This window comes from Stenella coeruleoalba (assembly GCF_951394435.1).
Source record: "Stenella coeruleoalba genome assembly, contig: scaffold_46, whole genome shotgun sequence".
Lineage (NCBI taxonomy): Eukaryota > Metazoa > Chordata > Mammalia > Artiodactyla > Delphinidae > Stenella > Stenella coeruleoalba.
In genome coordinates, this window is record NW_027645863.1 from 297,826 (window position 1) to 315,379 (window position 17,554).

Consider the following 17,554-nt stretch of genomic DNA (forward strand, 5'->3'; position numbering starts at 1 on the left):
CTGGGAGCCTTGTTATGCTGATGGGCGGGATGTAAATTGCCAACAGACACTCGGGAGAAGTGTATGGTGTTTCCTGAAACATCTAAAAAACAAAGCAACAGAGCCTAGGGCACTTCCACTTATGGTCCTATAGCTTAGGGAAATTAAAATCAAAAAGACAAAGCCACCCCAAAGTTTGGGACACCTCTGTTTACAAGAACCTCGTTTACCGTACAAGTTCAATATCACAGAAAGTGAAAAATGGATAAAGAACTTGTGGTACTTACGTACAATGCAGTATCACTCAGCAATGAAATCTATGTCATCAGGCCCGTAGCAGCATAATGAGTGGATTCAGGTAAGATGATTCTAACTGAAATAAGTCACACAGAAAAAGAAACATCATAAGATATCAGTAATACACGGAATGTAAACTTGGCGACACAGGAACTGAATTACAGAACAGAACAGGGTCTCAAATTTAGAAAACCAACTTATGCTTGCTTAAGGGTAAAGGTGAGTTGGGGTGCTGCATGAAACCAGAGATTGAAATGAGCACAGATAAAGTTCCTTTAGCCAAATATGGAATAGACAAGAGCTACTCCTTGCTCAACAAAATGGACTCAACACCGCATATTAAACGCCTAAGAATGTACCTGACTAGTAAGTATCTTAAAACCTATGGATTGCTATGTCTCCGAAAGAGAATCAAGCATGTGTACAGGGGCATAAACGCAGCAGTGATAGGATTGGAGAGGTTCGGTGAGCAAATGAAGACCCTTTGAAGTCATATTGCATGGTACCCATTCCACGGGTTTCAACTACCCAGGTTTAAGGTATTCTTCCTTCAGCTAAAACATGCATGTGGAACCTAGAGTATGATCAACCATGTGATCGGGAGACGTGTTCAAATATGTCTCAGTTTTCGTACCCTGGTACTCGGGTGCAACATTCCAGATGCTTTACTAACACTCTCCCGACTTGGAGAGTCAGTCCCTTTAACCTCCTGTTTGGCCCAGTTTGCAATTTCTGCGGAAGATGAACAGGAATAGCGAGAACCAATGAGAGACTAGCTGGAGGTGTCTGGACGGGCAAATTTAACTCTCATTTCCCACCAGGAAGAGGAATTAACCAAAGGCTCAGCGTGCCATGCCGGAACCAGATTAGGGCCTGAAGCCATCCTGCGGTGTTGCGGCCAGGTCACAAGAAAGTGAGTTGAAGAAAGGAGCTCAGGGGCACTGTAATTCACAAACCTGCAGAGTTATAAATGACAGCTATCGTCCAAAAATATACTGAAGTCAGGCTGCCAAGAGGACTTGAAAGCGGGGCAGAATTACAGGAAACCGATTTCAGGAGGTAGACTGGAATTGCATTGAAAGCATAGGAAAAGAGGCAGAACGTCCACAATGATGCACTTGGCCAAAAAGGGCGTATGCGTTTTTTCCTGAATATATTCAGGAAAAAACGCATACGCCCTTTTTGGCCAACCAAGCAAGCTTGCAAAGGAAATCTGCAGTACAATGAAGTCTCACTTCCCCCCGGTCAAAAGGGCCACCTGAAAAATGTGTAAAATCCAGAAAGGCAGGACAGGCCATGGAGAACTGGGAGCCTTGTTATGCTGATGGGCGGGATGTAAATTGCCAACAGCCACTCGGGAGAAGTGTATGGTGTTTCCTGAAACATCTAAAAAACAAAGCAACAGAGCCTAGGGCACTTCCACTTATGGTCCTATAGCTTAGGGAAATTAAAATCAAAAAGACAAAGCCAACCCAAAGTTTGGGACGCCTCTGTTTACAAGAACCTCGTTTACCGTACAAGTTCAATATCACAGAAAGTGAAAAATGGATAAAGAACTTGTGGTACTTACGTACAATGCAGTATCACTCAGCAATGAAATCTATGTCATCAGGCCCGTAGCAGCATAATGAGTGGATTCAGGTACGATGATTCTAACTGAAATAAGTCACACAGAAAAAGAAACATCATAAGATATCAGTAATACACGGAATGTAATCTTGGCTACACAGGAACTGAATTACAGAACAGAACAGGGTCTCAAATTTAGAAAACCAACTTATGCTTGCTTAAGGGTAAAGGTGAGTTGGGGTGCTGCATGAAACCAGAGATTGAAATGAGCACAGATAAAGTTCCTTTAGCCAAATATGGAATAGACAAGAGCTACTCCTTGCTCAACAAAATGGACTCAACACCGCATATTAAACCCCTAAGAATGTACCTGACTAGTAAGTATCTTAAAACCTATGGAATGCTATGTCTCCGAAAGAGAATCAAGCATGTGTACAGGGGCATAAACGCAGCAGTGATAGGATTGGAGAGGTTCGGTGAGCAAATGAAGACCCCTTGAAGTCATATTGCATGGTACCCATTCCACGGGTTTCAACTACCCAGGTTTAAGGTATTCTTCCTTCAGCTAAAACATGCATGTGGAACCTAGAGTATGATCAACCATGTGATCGGGAGACGTGTTCACATATGTCTCAGTTTTCCTCCCCTGGTACTCGGGTGCAACATTCCAGATGCTTTACTAACACTCTCCCGACTTGGAGAGTCAGTCCCTTTAACCTCCTGTTTGGCCCAGTTTGCAATTTCTGCGGAAGATGAACAGGAATAGCGAGAACCAATGAGAGACTAGCTGGAGGTGTCTGGATGGGCAAATTTAACTCTCACTTCCCACCAGGAAGAGGAATTAACCAAAGGCTCAGCATGCCGTGCCGGAACCAGATTAGGGCCTGAAGCCATCCTGCGGTGTTGCGGCCAGGTCACAAGAAAGTGAGTTGAAGAAAGGAGCTCAGGGGCACTGTAATTCACAAACATGCAGAGTTATAAATGACAGCTATCGTCCAAAAATATACTGAAGTCAGGCTGCCAAGAGGACTTGAAAGCGGGGCAGAACTACAGGAAACCGATTTCAGGAGGTAGACTGGAATTGCATTGAAAGCATAGGAAAAGAGGCAGAACGTCCACAATGATGCACTTGGCCAAAAAGGGCGTATGCGTTTTTTCCTGAATATATTCAGGAAAAAACGCATACGCCCTTTTTGGCCAACCAAGCAAGCTTGAAAAGGAAATCTGCACTACAATGAAGTCTCACTTCCCCCCGGTCAAAAGGGCCACCTGAAAAACGTGTAAAATCCAGAAAGGCAGGACAAGCCATGGAGAACTGGGAGCCTTGTTATGCTGATGGGCGGGATGTAAATTGCCAACAGACACTCGGGAGAAGTGTATGGTGTTTCCTGAAACATCTAAAAAACAAAGCAACAGAGCCTAGGGCACTTCCACTTATGGTCCTATAGCTTAGGGAAATTAAAATCAAAAAGACAAAGCCACCCCAAAGTTTGGGACGCCTCTGTTTACAAGAACCTCGTTTACCGTACAAGTTCAATATCACAGAAAGTGAGAAATGGATAAAGAACTTGTGGTACTTACGTACAATGCAGTATCACTCAGCAATGAAATCTATGTCATCAGGCCCGTAGCAGCATAATGAGTGGATTCAGGTACGATGATTCTAACTGAAATAAGTCACACAGAAAAAGAAACATCATAAGATATCAGTAATACACGGAATGTAAACTTGGCTACACAGGAACTGAATTACAGAACAGAACAGGGTCTCAAATTTAGAAAACCAACTTATGCTTGCTTAAGGGTAAAGGTGAGTTGGGGTGCTGCATGAAACCAGAGATTGAAATGAGCACAGATAAAGTTCCTTTAGCCAAATATGGAATAGACAAGAGCTACTCCTTGCTCAACGAAATGGACTCAACACTGCATATTAAACGCCTAAGAATGTACCTGACTAGTAAGTATCTTAAAACCTATGGATTGCTATGTCTCCGAAAGAGAATCAAGCATGTGTACAGGGGCATAAACGCAGCAGTGATAGGATTGGAGAGGTTCGGTGAGCAAATGAAGACCCTTTGAAGTCATATTGCATGGTACCCATTCCACGGGTTTCAACTACCCAGGTTTAAGGTATTCTTCCTTCAGCTAAAACATGCATGTGGAACCTAGAGTATGATCAACCATGTGATCGGGAGACGTGTTCAAATATGTCTCAGTTTTCCTTCCCTGGTACTCGGGTGCAACATTCCAGATGCTTTACTAACACTCTCCCGACTTGGAGAGTCAGTCCCTTTAACCTCCTGTTTGGCCCAGTTTGCAATTTCTGCGGAAGATGAACAGGAATAGCGAGAACAAATGAGAGACTAGCTGGAGGTGTCTGGACGGGCAAATTTAACTGTCATTTCCCACCAGGAAGAGGAATTAACCAAAGGCTCAGCGTGCCGTGCCGGAACCAGATTAGGGCCTGAAGCCATCCTGCGGTGTTGCGGCCAGGTCACAAGAAAGCGAGTTGAAGAAAGGAGCTCAGGGGCACTGTAATTCACAAACATGCAGAGTTATAAATGACAGCTATCGTCCAAAAATATACTGAAGTCAGGCTGCCAAGAGGACTTGAAAGCGGGGCAGAATTGCAGGAAACCGATTTCAGGAGGTAGACTGGAATTGCATTGAAAGCATAGGAAAAGAGGCAGAACGTCCACAATGATGCACTTGGCCAAAAAGGGCGTATGCGTTTTTTCCTGAATATATTCAGGAAAAAACGCATACGCCCTTTTTGGCCAACCAAGCAAGCTTGCAAAGGAAATCTGCACTACAATGAAGTCTCACTTCCCCCCGGTCAAAAGGGCCATCTGAAAAAAGTGTAAAATCCAGAAAGGCAGGACAGGCCCTGAGAACTGGGAGCCTTGTTATGCTGATGGGCGGGATGTAAATTGCCAACAGACACTCGGGAGAAGTGTATGGTGTTTCCTGAAACATCTAAAAAACAAAGGAACAGAGCCTAGGGCACTTCCACTTATGGTCCTATAGCTTAGGGAAATTAAAATCAAAAAGACAAAGCCACCCCAAAGTTTGGGACGCCTCTGTTTACAAGAACCTCGTTTACCGTACAAGTTCAATATCACAGAAAGTGAAAAATGGATAAAGAACTTGTGGTACTTACGTACAATGCAGTATCACTCAGCAATGAAATCTATGTCATCAGACCCGTAGCAGCATAATGAGTGGATTCAGGTACGATGATTCTAACTGAAATAAGTCACACAGAAAAAGAAACATCATAAGATATCAGTAATACACGGAATGTAAACTTGGCTACACAGGAACTGAATTACAGAACAGAACAGGGTCTCAAATTTAGAAAACCAACTTATGCTTGCTTAAGGGTAAAGGTGAGTTGGGGTGCTGCATGAAACCAGAGATTGAAATGAGCACAGATAAAGTTCCTTTAGCCAAATATGGAATAGACAAGAGCTACTCCTTGCTCAACGAAATGGACTCAACACCGCATATTAAACGCCTAAGAATGTACCTGACTAGTAAGTATCTTAAAATCTATGGATTGCTATGTCTCCGAAAGAGAATCAAGCATGTGTACAGGGGCATAAACGCAGCAGTGATAGGATTGGAGAGGTTCGGTGAGCAAATGAAGACCCTTTGAAGTCATATTGTATGGTACCCATTCCACGGGTTTCAACTACCCAGGATTAAGGTATTCTTCCTTCAGCTAAAACATGCATGTGGAACCCAGAGTATGATCAACCGTGTGAACGGGAGACGTGTTCAAATATGTCTCAGTTTTCCTCCCCTGGTACTCGGGTGCAACTTTCCAGACGCTTTACTAACACTCTCCCCACTTGGAGAGTCAGCGCCTTTAAACTCCTGTTTGTCCCAGTTTGCAATTTCTGCGGAAGGTGAACAGGAATAGGGAGAACCAATGAGAGACTAGCTGGAGGTGTCTGGACGGGCAAATTTAACTCTCATTTCCCACCAGGAAGAGGAAATAACCAAAGGCTCAGCGTGCCGTGCTGGAACCAGATTGGGCCTGAAGCCATCCTGCGGTGTTGCGGCCAGGTCACAAGAAAGCGAGTTGAAGAAAGGAGCTCAGGGGCACTGTAATTCACAAACCTGCAGAGTTATAAATGACAGCTATCATCCAAAATTATACTGAAGTAAGGCTGCGAAGAGGACTTGAATGCGGGGCAGAATTGCTGGAAACCGATTTCAGAAGGTACACGGGAGTCGCTCTTAAAGCATAGGAAAGAGACAGAACTTGGAAAATAATGGACTTGGCAAAAAAGGGCATATGTGTTTTATCCAGAGCTCTGATAACTGAGGGGAGGAGATTCCCAGCAGGTTTAACTGCCACCTGAGGGCTCACATTGCCAAGGCAACGTGAGCAAGCCAGGCAGGAGTTACCTCACAGCAGAGGTCCCACCTTATAGAAGGGTGAGAAACCCAGCCAACATCAGACTCTCACCAGAGGGCCCACATCACGAAGGGGATGGTAACCAGGCAGGAGTGTCTTCACACCAGTGGGGCCGCATCATCTAAAGGTGAGGTACTCAGCACATGTGTCCTCAAACCAGAGGACCCACATCACCAAGGGCCTTGGAGTGAGGCAGGCAGGAGTAGCCTCACAACACTGGGCCCATAGAATAAAAAAGTGAGGAATCCAGCAGTTGGAACCTCCCAGCAGGCAGCCCAGAGCACCGAGGCTATGGGATCCAGGCCACAGTGAACTCACAGAAGAGGGCCCATGTCATGAAACTGAGCAACCCAGCCATTGGGACCTCAGAGCAGGAGGCCCACATCCCCATGGGGATGGAAATCTGGTAGGAGTGTCCTCGCACCACTGAGAACGTATCAGAAAATTTTGGGAGACCAGCAGTTAGGGCCTGATGCCAGAGGACCCTCATCACCAAGGGAAGGAGGCTCCCAGCAGGCTCCAACTGCCACCAGAGGGCTGACGTCACCAAGGTGATGTGTGCCAACCAGGCACGAATGACCTCACAGCAGAGGGCCCACCTCAGAGAAGTGTGACGAACCCAGTCAGGATCAGACTCGCACCAGAGGGCCCACATCACCAAATGGATTGGAACCAGGCAGGAGTGTCCTCACATGAGTAGGGCCACATCATCTAAAGGTGAGGAACCCAGAACATGTGGCTTCAAACCATAGGACACCCATCACCAAGGGGCTGGGAGTGAGGCAGGCAGGAGGAGCCTCATAACAGAGGGCCCAAAAATAAGAAAGGTGAGGAATCCAGCATTTGGAACCTCCCAGCAGGCGGCCCAGAGCTCAGAGGCTATGGGATCCAGGCCGGAGTGAACTAACACCAGACAGCCCACATCATGAAACTGTGAGCAACCCAGACATTGGGACCTCAGAGCAGAAGGCCCACATCCCCATGGTGATGGGAACATGACAGGAGTGTCCTGGCATCACTGGGCTCACATCAGAAAACGTGGGGTGCTCAGAAGTTAGGGCCTGACGCTAGAGGGCACTCATCACTGAGAGGAGGAGGCTCCCAGCAGGCTCCAGCTGCCAACAGAGGGCCAACGTCGCCAAGGCGATGTGTGCCAGCCCGGCAGGAGTGACCTCACAGCAGAGGGCCCACCTCACAGAAGGGTGAGGAACACAGCCAGGATCAGACTCTCACCAGAGGGCCCACATCACCAAGGGGATGGGAACCAGGCAGGAGTGTCCCCACACCAGTGGGACAACATCATCGAAAGCTGAGGATCCCAGCACATGTAGCCTCAAACCAGAGGAACCACATCACCAAGGGGTTCGGAATGAGGCTGGCAGGACCGGCCTCACAACACAGGGTCCATAGAATATAAAAGTTGAGGAATCCAGCAGTTGGAACCTCCCAGCAAGTGGCCCAGAGCACCGAGGCTATGGGATCCAGGCCACAGTGAACTCACAGCAGAGGGCCCACATCATGAACCTGTGAGCAGCCCAGCCGTTGGGACCTCAGAACAGAAGGCCCACATCCCCATTGGGATGGGAACCTGGCAGGAGTGGCTTCGCACCACTTAGCACATATCAGAAAATGTTAGGAGCCTGGCAGTTAGGTCCTGACGCCAGGGGGTCCTCATAACTGAGGGGAGGAGACTCCCAGCAGGTTTCAACTGCCAACAGAGGGCCCACGTCTACAAGGTGGCATGCACCAGCCAGGCAGTAGTGACCTCACAGCAGAGGGCCTATCTCACAGAAGGGTGAGGAACCGAGGCAGGATGAGACTCTCACCAGAGGGCCCACAACACCAAGGGGATGGGAACCAGTCAGGACTGTCCTCCCACCAGTGGGGCCACATCATCGAAAGGTGAGGAACCCAGCACATGTGGCCTCATATCAGAGGACATACATCACAAAGGGGATGGGAGTGAGGCAGGTAGGAGTAGCCAAAAACAGAGGGCCCAAAGAATAAAAAAGGTGAGGAATCCAGCATTTGGAACCTCCCAGCAGGCGGCCGAGAGCACAGAAGCTATGGGATGCAGGCAGGAGTGAACTAACACCAGAGAGCCCACATCATGAAACTGTGAGCAACCCAGGCGTTGGGACCTCAGAGCAGAAAGCCCACATCCCCATGGGGATGGGAACCTGACAGGAGTGTCCTGGCAACACTGGGCTCACATCAGAAAACGTGGGGAGCCCAGCAGTTAGGGCCTGATGCTAGAGGGCCGTCATCACCGAGGGGAGGAGGCTCCCAGCAGGTTCCATGTGCCAACAGAGGGCCCACGTTGCCAAGGTGATGTGTGCAAGTCAGGCAGGATTGACCTCACAGCAGAGGGCCTACCTCACAGAAGAGTGAGGAACCCAGCCAGGATAAGACTGTCACCAGAAGGCCCACATCACCAAGGGGACGGGAACCAGGCAGGAGTGTCCTCACACCAGTGGGGCCACATCATTGAAAGTTGCAGAACCCAGCACATGTGGCCTCAAACCAGAAGACCCACATCACGAAGGGGTTGCGAGTGAGGCAGGCAAGAGGAGCATCACAACACAGGGTCCATAGAATACAAAAGTTGAGGAATCGAGCAGTTGGAACCTCCCAGCAGGCAGCCAAGAGCACAGAGGCTATGGGATCCAGGCCACAGTGAACTAAGACCAGAGAGCCCACATCATGAAATTGTGATCAACCCAGCCGTTGGAACCTCAGAGCAGAAGGCCCACATCCCCATGGAGATGGGAACCTAAGAGGAGTGCCCGAGCATCACTGGGCTCACTAAGAAAAGTTGGGGAGCCCAGCAGTTAGGGCCTGACGTCAGAGGGCCCTCATCACAGAGGTGAGGAGGCTCCCAGCAGGGTCCAAGTGCCACCAGAGGGCTCATGTCAACAAGGCGAGGTGAGCAAGCCAGGCAAGAGTTACCTGATAGTAGAGGGCGCACCTCACAGATGGGTGAGGAACCCAGCCAGGATCAGACTCTTACCAGAGGGCCCACATCACAAAGGGGATGGGAACCAGTCAGGATTATCCTCACACCAGTGGGGCCTCATCATCTTAAGGTGAGGAACCCAGCACATGTGTCCTCAAACCAGAGGACCCACATCACCAAGGGCCTTGGAGTGAGGCAGGCAGGAGTAGCCTCACAACACAGGGCACATAATATAAAAAACGTGAGGATTCCAGCATTTAGACCTTCCAGCAGGCGGCCCAGAACACCAAGGCTATGGGATCCAGGCCACAGTGAACTCACAGCAGAGGGCCCACATCATAAAACTGTGAGCAACCCAGGCGTTGGGACCTCAGCACAGAAGGCCCACATCCCCATGGGAATGGGAACCTGGCTGGAGTGTCCTCGCACCACTGGGCGCACATCAGAAAATGTGGGGAGCCCACCATTTAGAGCCTGACGCCAGAGGGCCGTCATCACCGAGAGGAGGAGGCACCCTGCACGCTCCAACTGCCACCAGAGAGCTCACGTCTCCAAGGTGACGTGTGCCAGCCAGGCAGGAGTGACCTCACAGCAGAGGGCCCACCTCACAGAACGTTGAGGAACCCAGCCAGGATTAGACTCTCGCCAGAGGACCCACCTCACCAAGGGGATGGGAACCAGGCAGGAGTGTCCTCACACGAGTGGGGCCACATCATCGAAAGGTGAGGAATGCAGCACATGTGGCCTCAAGCCATAGGACAGCCATCACCAAGGGGCTGGCAGTGAGGCAGGCAGGAGGAGCCTCACAACAGAGGGCACATAGAATAAAGAAGTTGAGGAATCCAGCAGTTGGAACCTCCCAGCAGGCGGCTCAGAGCACCGATGATAAGGGATCCTTGCCGGAGTGAACTCACAGCAGAGGGCCCACATCATGGTACTGTGAGCAAGCCAGCCGTTTTGACCTCAGAGCAGAAGGCCCATATCCCCATGGGGATGGGAACCTGGCAAGAGTGTCCTCACTCACTTGGCGCACATCAGAAAATGTGGGGAGCCCAGCAGTTATGGCCTAAGGCAAGAGGGCCCTCACCACCGAGGGGAGGAGGATCCCAGCACACTCCAACTGCCACCAGAGGGCCCACGTCGCCAAGGTGACGTGTGCCAGACAGGCATGATTGACCTCACAGCAGAGGGCTCACCTCACAGAAGGGTGAGGAACCCAGCCAGGATCAGACTCTCACCTGAGGGCCCACATCAGCAAGGGGATGGGAACCAGTCAGGACTGTCTTCCCTCCAGTGGGGCCACATCATCGAAAGGTGCGGAACCCAGCACATGTGGCCTCAAATCAGAGGACACATATCACAAAGGGAATGGGAGTGAGGCAGGCAGGAGTAGCCTAAAAACAGAGGGCCCAAAGAATAAGAAAGGGGAGGAATCCAGCAGTTGGAACCTCCCAGCAGGCGGCCGAGAGCACAGAAGCTATGGGATGCAGGCAGGAGTGAACTAACAGCAGAGAACCCACATCATGAAACTGTGAGCAACCCAGGCGTTGGGACCTCAGAGCAGAAGGCCCACATCCCAATGGGGATGTGAACCTGGCTGGAGTGTCCTCGCACCACTGGGCGCACATCACAAAATGTGGGGAGCCCAGCAGTTAGGGCCTGACGCCAGAGGGCCCTCATCACCGAGGGGAGGAGGCTCCCAGCAGGCTCCAAGTGCCACCAGAGGGCTCATGTCCACAAGGCGAGGTGAGCAAGCCAGGCAGGAGTGACCTCACAGCAGACGGCCCACCTCACAGATGGGTGAGGAACCCAGCCAGGATCAGACTCTCAACAGAGGGCCCACATCACCAAGGGGATGTGAACCAGGCAGGAGTCTCCTAAGACCATTGGTCCCACATCATCGAAAGGTGAGGAACCCAGCACATGTGGCCTCAAACCAGACGACACACATCACGAAGGGGCTGGGAGTGAGGCAGACAGGAGGATCCTCACAACAGAGGGCCCCAAAAATTAAAAAAGTGAGGAATCCAGCAGTTGGAACCTCCCAGCAGGCGGCCAAGAGCACAGAGGCTATGGGATCCAGGCCTCTGTGAACTAACACCAGAGAGCCCACATCATGAAAATGTGAACAACCCGGCCGTTGGGACCTCAGAGCAGAAGGCCCACATCCCCATGGAAATGGGATCCTAAGAGGAGTGCCAAAGCATCACTGGGCTCACTAAAAAAAAGTTGGTGAGCCCAGCAGTTAGGGCCTGACGCAAGAGGGCCCTCATCACCGGGGGGAGGAGATTCCCAGCACGCTCCAACTGCCACCACACGGCTGATTTCACCAAGGCAATGTGTGCCAGCCATGCAGGAGTGACCTATCAGCAAAGGGTCTCCCTCACAGAAGGGTGAGGAACACAGCCAGGAACAGACTCTCACCAGGGGGTCCACATAACCACGTGGATAGGAACCAGGCAGGAGTGTCCTCACACTAGTGGGGCCACATCATCGAAAGGTGAGGAACCCAGCAAAGGTGGCCACAAACCAGAGGACCCACATCACCAAGGGGTTGAGAGTGAGGTAGGTGTCTGGACGGGCATTTTTAACACTCATTTCCCACCAGGAAGAGGAATTAACCAAAGGCTCAGCATGCCCTGCCAGAAGCAGATTAGGGCCTGAAGCAGTCTTGCGGGTTTGCGGCCAGCTCACAAGAAAGCGAGGTGAAGAAAGGAGCTCAGGGGCCCTGTAATTCACAAACCTGCAGAGTTACAAATGACAGATAACGTCCAAAAATATATTGAAGTAAGGCTGCGAAGAGGACGTCAAAGCGGGGCAGAATTTCAGGAAACCGATTTCAGGAGGTAGACTGGATTTGCATTTAAAGCATAGGAAAAGAGGCAGAACATCGACAATGACGCACTTGGCAAAAAAGGACGTATGAGTTTGTTCCTGAATGTATTCAGGAAAAAACGCATACGCCCGTTTTGGCAAACCAAGCAAGCTTGCAATGGAAATCCGAACTACTATGAAGTGTCACTTCCCCCCGGTCTAAAGAGCCATCTGAAAAAAGTGTAAAATCCAGAAAGGCAAGACAAGCCATGGGGAAAAAGGAGCCTTGTTATGCTGATGGGCAGGATGTAAATTGCCAACAGCCACTCTGGAGAAGTGTATGGTGTTTCCTGATACATCTGAAAAACAAAGCAACAGAGTCTAGGGTATTTCCACTTATGGTCCTATAGCTTAGGGAAATTAAAATCAAAAACACAGCCACCCCAAAATTTGGGACGGATCTGTTTACAGGAACCTCTTCTACAATACACGTTAAATATTCCAGAGAACAAATAATTGATAAAGAAGTTGCGGTACTTACGTACAACAGAATATCACTCAGCAATGAAATCTGTCACCATGCCTGTACCAGCATAATGAGTGGATTGAGGCACGATGATTCTAAGTGAAATAAGTCACACAGAAAAAGAAACATCATAAGGTATCACTAATGCACGGAATGTAAACTTGGCTACACATGGACTGAATTACAAAACAGAACAGGGTCTCAAGTTTAGAAAACCAACTTATGCTTGCTTAAGGGGAAAGGTGAGTTGGGGTGCTGCATAAAACCAGAGTTTGAAATTAGCACAGATACCGTTCCATAAGCCAAATATGTAATAGACAAGACCTACCCCTTGCTCAACGAAATGGACTCAACAATGAGGTATCACCTCACACCTGTTAGAATGGGCATCATCTGAAAATCTACAAACAACAAATGCTGGAAAGGGTGTGGAGAAAAGGAAGCCTCTTCCACTATTGTTGGGAATATAAATTGATACAGTCACTATGGAGAACAATATGGAGTTTCTTAAGAAACTAACAATAGAATTACCATATGATACAGCAATCCCAGTACTGTACATATACCCAGACAAAACCAGAAATCAAAAAGAGACATTCACCGCAATGTTCATTGCATCACTATTTACAATATCGAGGTAATGGAAGCAACCTAAATGCCCACAGACAGACGAATGCATAAAGATGTGGTACATATATAAAATGGAATATTACTAAGCCATGAAAGGAATGAAATTGGGTCATTTGTAGAGACGTCGATGGATCTAGAGACTGTCATACAGAGTGAAGTAAGTCAGAAAGAGAAAAACAAATCTTGTATATTCATGCATATATGTGGAACCTAGAAAAACTGTACAGATTAACCGTTTTGCAAGGCATAAATAGAGCAACAGATGTAGACAACAATCGTATGGACAACAAGGGGGGAAAGCTCTTGGGAGGGTGGTGGTGGGAGGATTTGAGAGATTGGGATTGGCATGTAAACATTTATATGTATAAAATAGATAACCAATAAGAACCTGCTGTATAAAAATATAAAATAAAATTCAAAATTAAAAAGAAATAAAATTTAAAAAATAAAACAGAAAAAACAATTATTCCCTGCACATACATGTATTTATATGAATAAATTATTTCCATGCTTATATCTGTAAATACAAAAAAGAGGAATAAAATCTACCTTGAACCAAAAACGAAAAAGAGAAAAAAAAAATCAGAACCAACCAGTTACTCAGAGGAAAACCGTATCAGGGCACTTACTCCAGTTGTAAACAATTCTGAAGTTGGTCAGTGGTGGGGAATCGTCTCCCATTCAGCCAGCAGCCCCCACACAACAAGCGTCCTCATTGCAAAGCTGGGGCACCGTGCCGAGGCATCTGTGAGTAAACGTGAGCTGAGCCCCAGGCCAGTTGCTGCTGAACTGTTCCCACCCTTCCCAGGTAAAACACCTGAATATATACAAGGACTTGAAAGCCTAGAGGAAGGGCCATGGAGCCACACGAGTGACAGGATGCCGGCCGACTTGGTGCCTGCAGGCCAGCCAGGATGGTCTTGGCCCTGGGTGCTCTTCTGGAAGATTTCCATTTCCCTGCCTGAGATACCCGTCCTGTCCCTGCCCCCACTGCTTTTTTCCTTCCTCACTTCTGCCCAGGGAGAAATTCCAGCAGCAGATATGGGTGACACATCCTCTTCTTTAGCAGGTGGCAGCCTGGCAACTGCAGCAGAAAGTCCAGCAGAGCCCCACTCACACTGGGCCACCCACAAAGCCGTGGCCTCTCACTCCCTCCCACCAGCCCAGCCCCGAGACTGCTGACAGGGCAGAGAAAATGGCGTCAGGCACAGCTGCAGGGGCTCTTGCTGCCTGGAGTGGTATTTATATTGATCTCAACCCAGGCACACCTGGGGAGGGCTGGCCAGCATGGTAAGGCTGCCCAGGTCAGCCAATCATCACCCCTCAGGGGCTCACAGTTGCAGAAAATGGAACTTGCTGAACCGGCCAGGTCCAAGGAACAGGTGTGGGCTCCTGAGAGTCAGGATAGACAAGGGGCTGCAGCTTTGGCTTGTTTTCTAATCATTTTATCTGGCCCATGAGTGGGAGACAACTTCAAGAAAACCCTCTCCTAATGAGAGGAACCCAGGAGTCACGGAGAGGAGGGGTGGGTGGTGGTTGGAGACAGAGGCCTGGTGCCCTGGGTGCAGTGGAAGTCTCTGGAAGACCAGGTGGAGGGAGGCCACACAGAGTGATGCCCAAGGTCACAGACCTGTCGGAGCTGCTGTTTGTTAGTTCAAGTCCTGCTCTGAGGTGCTCTGTGTCAGCTCTGAGCGACAGGTGAGCTGGGGGTGCTCTTCAATGAGGGCTATGTGCACGGTTCCTGTGTGCCCAGCCCTGCCACGGTACCTGCAAGGGTAGCTCTGTATCCTGGGAGGGGCCTGACCATGAGAGCCCCGTGGGCTGGGTTGGGGGTGGGGTACCTGCCGAGGAGAGCTCCATATCCTGGGATTGGCCTGACCACGAGAGCCCCATGGGCTGCTGGGGACCTGGTAAAGGATGTCAGGACAGTCAGTGAAGCCACCGAGGATATACCTCCAGTTGCTCCTGATTCCTACACCCTGCTGGTCATTCTACCAACCACCAGGACATGGTATTCTGTATTAGTCTTCAATGATGCCTTCTTTTGTATTCCATTAGTCCCAGAGTCACAAGAAATTTTGGCTTGTGAGTGGCAGGACTCAACATACAACTAAAACAATACTTCCGGGCCGTCTTGCCCCAAGGGTGCAAAAATTCCCACACCATCTTTGGGGAAAGCTTAGCTAAAGACTGAAAAGTTCTACCTCTGGAAAAGGAAACCCTCCTTCAATATGCAGATGACATTCTGATCGCCAGCCCTACTAAGGAGGCCTCTGAACTACCAAGCCAATAAAGGATAGAAGTTGTCCAAGAAAAAGCTCAAATATCACAGACTGCAGTGACCTGCCTGGGCTTCATTCTCACAGAAGGTCAGAGAAGCCCATCCCAGGAAAGGGAAGAAACCATTTTCAGCCTTACCCCTTTCTAAAACTAGAAGACAGCTTAGGGGTTCCTGGGGAGGCCAGGGTTTGCTGCTTCTGGATCCCTAACTACAGTCTACTAGCTGGGCCTCTATATGAAACACTGAAAGGAAAAGATGATGATCCTTTTGAACAGAATCCAGAAGTGGCCTTTCAAGAATGGAAAGAGCAGTCAATTCAGACCCTTGCCCTGGAACTCTCTAATTGAGCTAAACCCTTTGACCTTTACATTCCCGGTGAAAGGTGAATCGCCATTGGAGAATTAGTGAAAAAACTGGGACCACTTGAAATGGAACAACGCAAGAATGCCATCCAGGTAGGATAAACTAGAGTCACCAAGGGGCTTGGCCCACTGCCACATCTGGCCAAGATACTGGCGGTATCTAAAAACCTGGAAATCAGCAGCCCAAAAGGCCACCTCCCTCCTAAGGGAAAAAGACCCCACGTGGTGATCCTAATCACCAACCATGCCCTGAAGTTGCAGGGTTTGCTCCATGGGCACACCGACCTCGACTGAGGAGGCCCTCCAACTCCAACATCCAGAGAGATAACCGGGGGCAACAGGGCACCATGACGACTCGTGTGAACATCACTTGACCTGGAGTTTCTCTCATAAAACAACAATAGTGTGTCCCGAAGGAGTAGACTACTGCTTGCAGGACTTACTGCACCCGGAGGGGAGCTAATAATCTTGGCGGGGGAACCGTATATCACACTGTCACCATAGAAAAGCCTACAGAGACCGTGATGTTGGTGGCCAATAAGACCGGCTGGACTCCTGTTTACTTCAAAAGGCTGTTGACTCAGTGGCCATCATGGTCCTTGATCACCACTGACCCTGGACTGTCTGGGAGTTGAGCGGGCAGGGCTCTGACACCTGGTGCTGTTTGTACGTTAATTCAGGGGCCTAATTGAAGAAAGTGCAGACTACTGGCCAGAGCATCTAGGCTGGCAGAAACGGTCAGCCTAAGGTGGCCGAACAAATGTGGGGCGGGGTGAAACCGGCCCCCACAGCGTCTCTGAACATCTCTTTCCTGGACCCTTAAAGGTCATTAGAATCTATAACACTTCCAATGCTGGTGCTCAGGCGGACGAGCAGGGAGGCAGGGGTCCTGGGGACAATCAACGTCACCTGGAGGCTGCTGGGGAGAAGTTCTGACCCTCGTCCCCTGGTATGAGGGCTCCCAACTCAGCACTCAGCAGTTACAGAAGAAGGGTCTGCACCCTCAGCACTCCAAGAATGAGGAACGGGACAAAAGGCAGAGGAGGGGTTTGTCCCCAGCAAAGCCCATTAAAAATCCCTGGGAGATAAAAATAGAATCTGGGCAATAAAGTCAAGTCTGACCATTTTTATCCTTTGTGCTTTGTCTAATTTCACGTGCTCCTAGGGTCCCGCATGCAGAGGTTCCACACCCGGCACTTCAGACCAGATTTCCTAGTGCAGAATGGCTGGGTCGACACCTCAGCTCCTGGGGCCCAGTGCAGACTCCACGATATAGAGCCTGAGCTGCAGCCAACCCGGCCCTCGAGAGCTCCGCCCCCTCCCTCCCACTGACTCTCACAGGATCTCTACACAGCAGCCCAGCCCACAGCCCACGGGGTAGTGCATGCTCTCACCTCTCCATTCTCTGATCAAAATATAAAGTTTCCTTTGCTTGTGAACAAACTCAGTCTCGATCTGTTGGCCCCAATGACACTGGGCAGGGGGACACTTGTTGGGGTCCACTCTGGAGGATCAGTAACAGAAATTGAGACTATTGTAACTTCAATGAACAGATGTGTGAGCCAAACTGTAGTTAACATAGAACAGTGTATAAGGCTCGGGTAAAATAAGATGTTTCTACAATTCCATTTATTATTTCCATCACTTTATTATAAGCAAGTTCAGTGAAAAGGTTTGTCTTATTTGTCAGGTCAATATTAGAGAAATGAAGTGA

General features: G+C 49.3%; 2 long non-coding RNA genes across 3 annotated transcripts in view; both read right to left on the reverse strand.

The window, feature by feature from the left end:
• The window catches only part of LOC307181506, a 1,293,685-nt gene that overhangs the window by 222,282 nt on the left and 1,053,849 nt on the right, over window positions 1–17,554 (reverse strand). The window lies entirely within an intron of this gene.
• Window positions 1–17,554, reverse strand: part of LOC307181507 — a 58,746-nt gene that overhangs the window by 6,041 nt on the left and 35,151 nt on the right. Inside the window, exon 3 of one of the 2 annotated variants that reach the window (XR_013826934.1) lies at window positions 263–352. This is a non-coding gene — a long non-coding RNA (uncharacterized lncRNA). The remainder of the gene's footprint in view (window positions 1–262; window positions 353–17,554) is intronic. The other variant, XR_013826935.1, reaches the window with a different exon arrangement.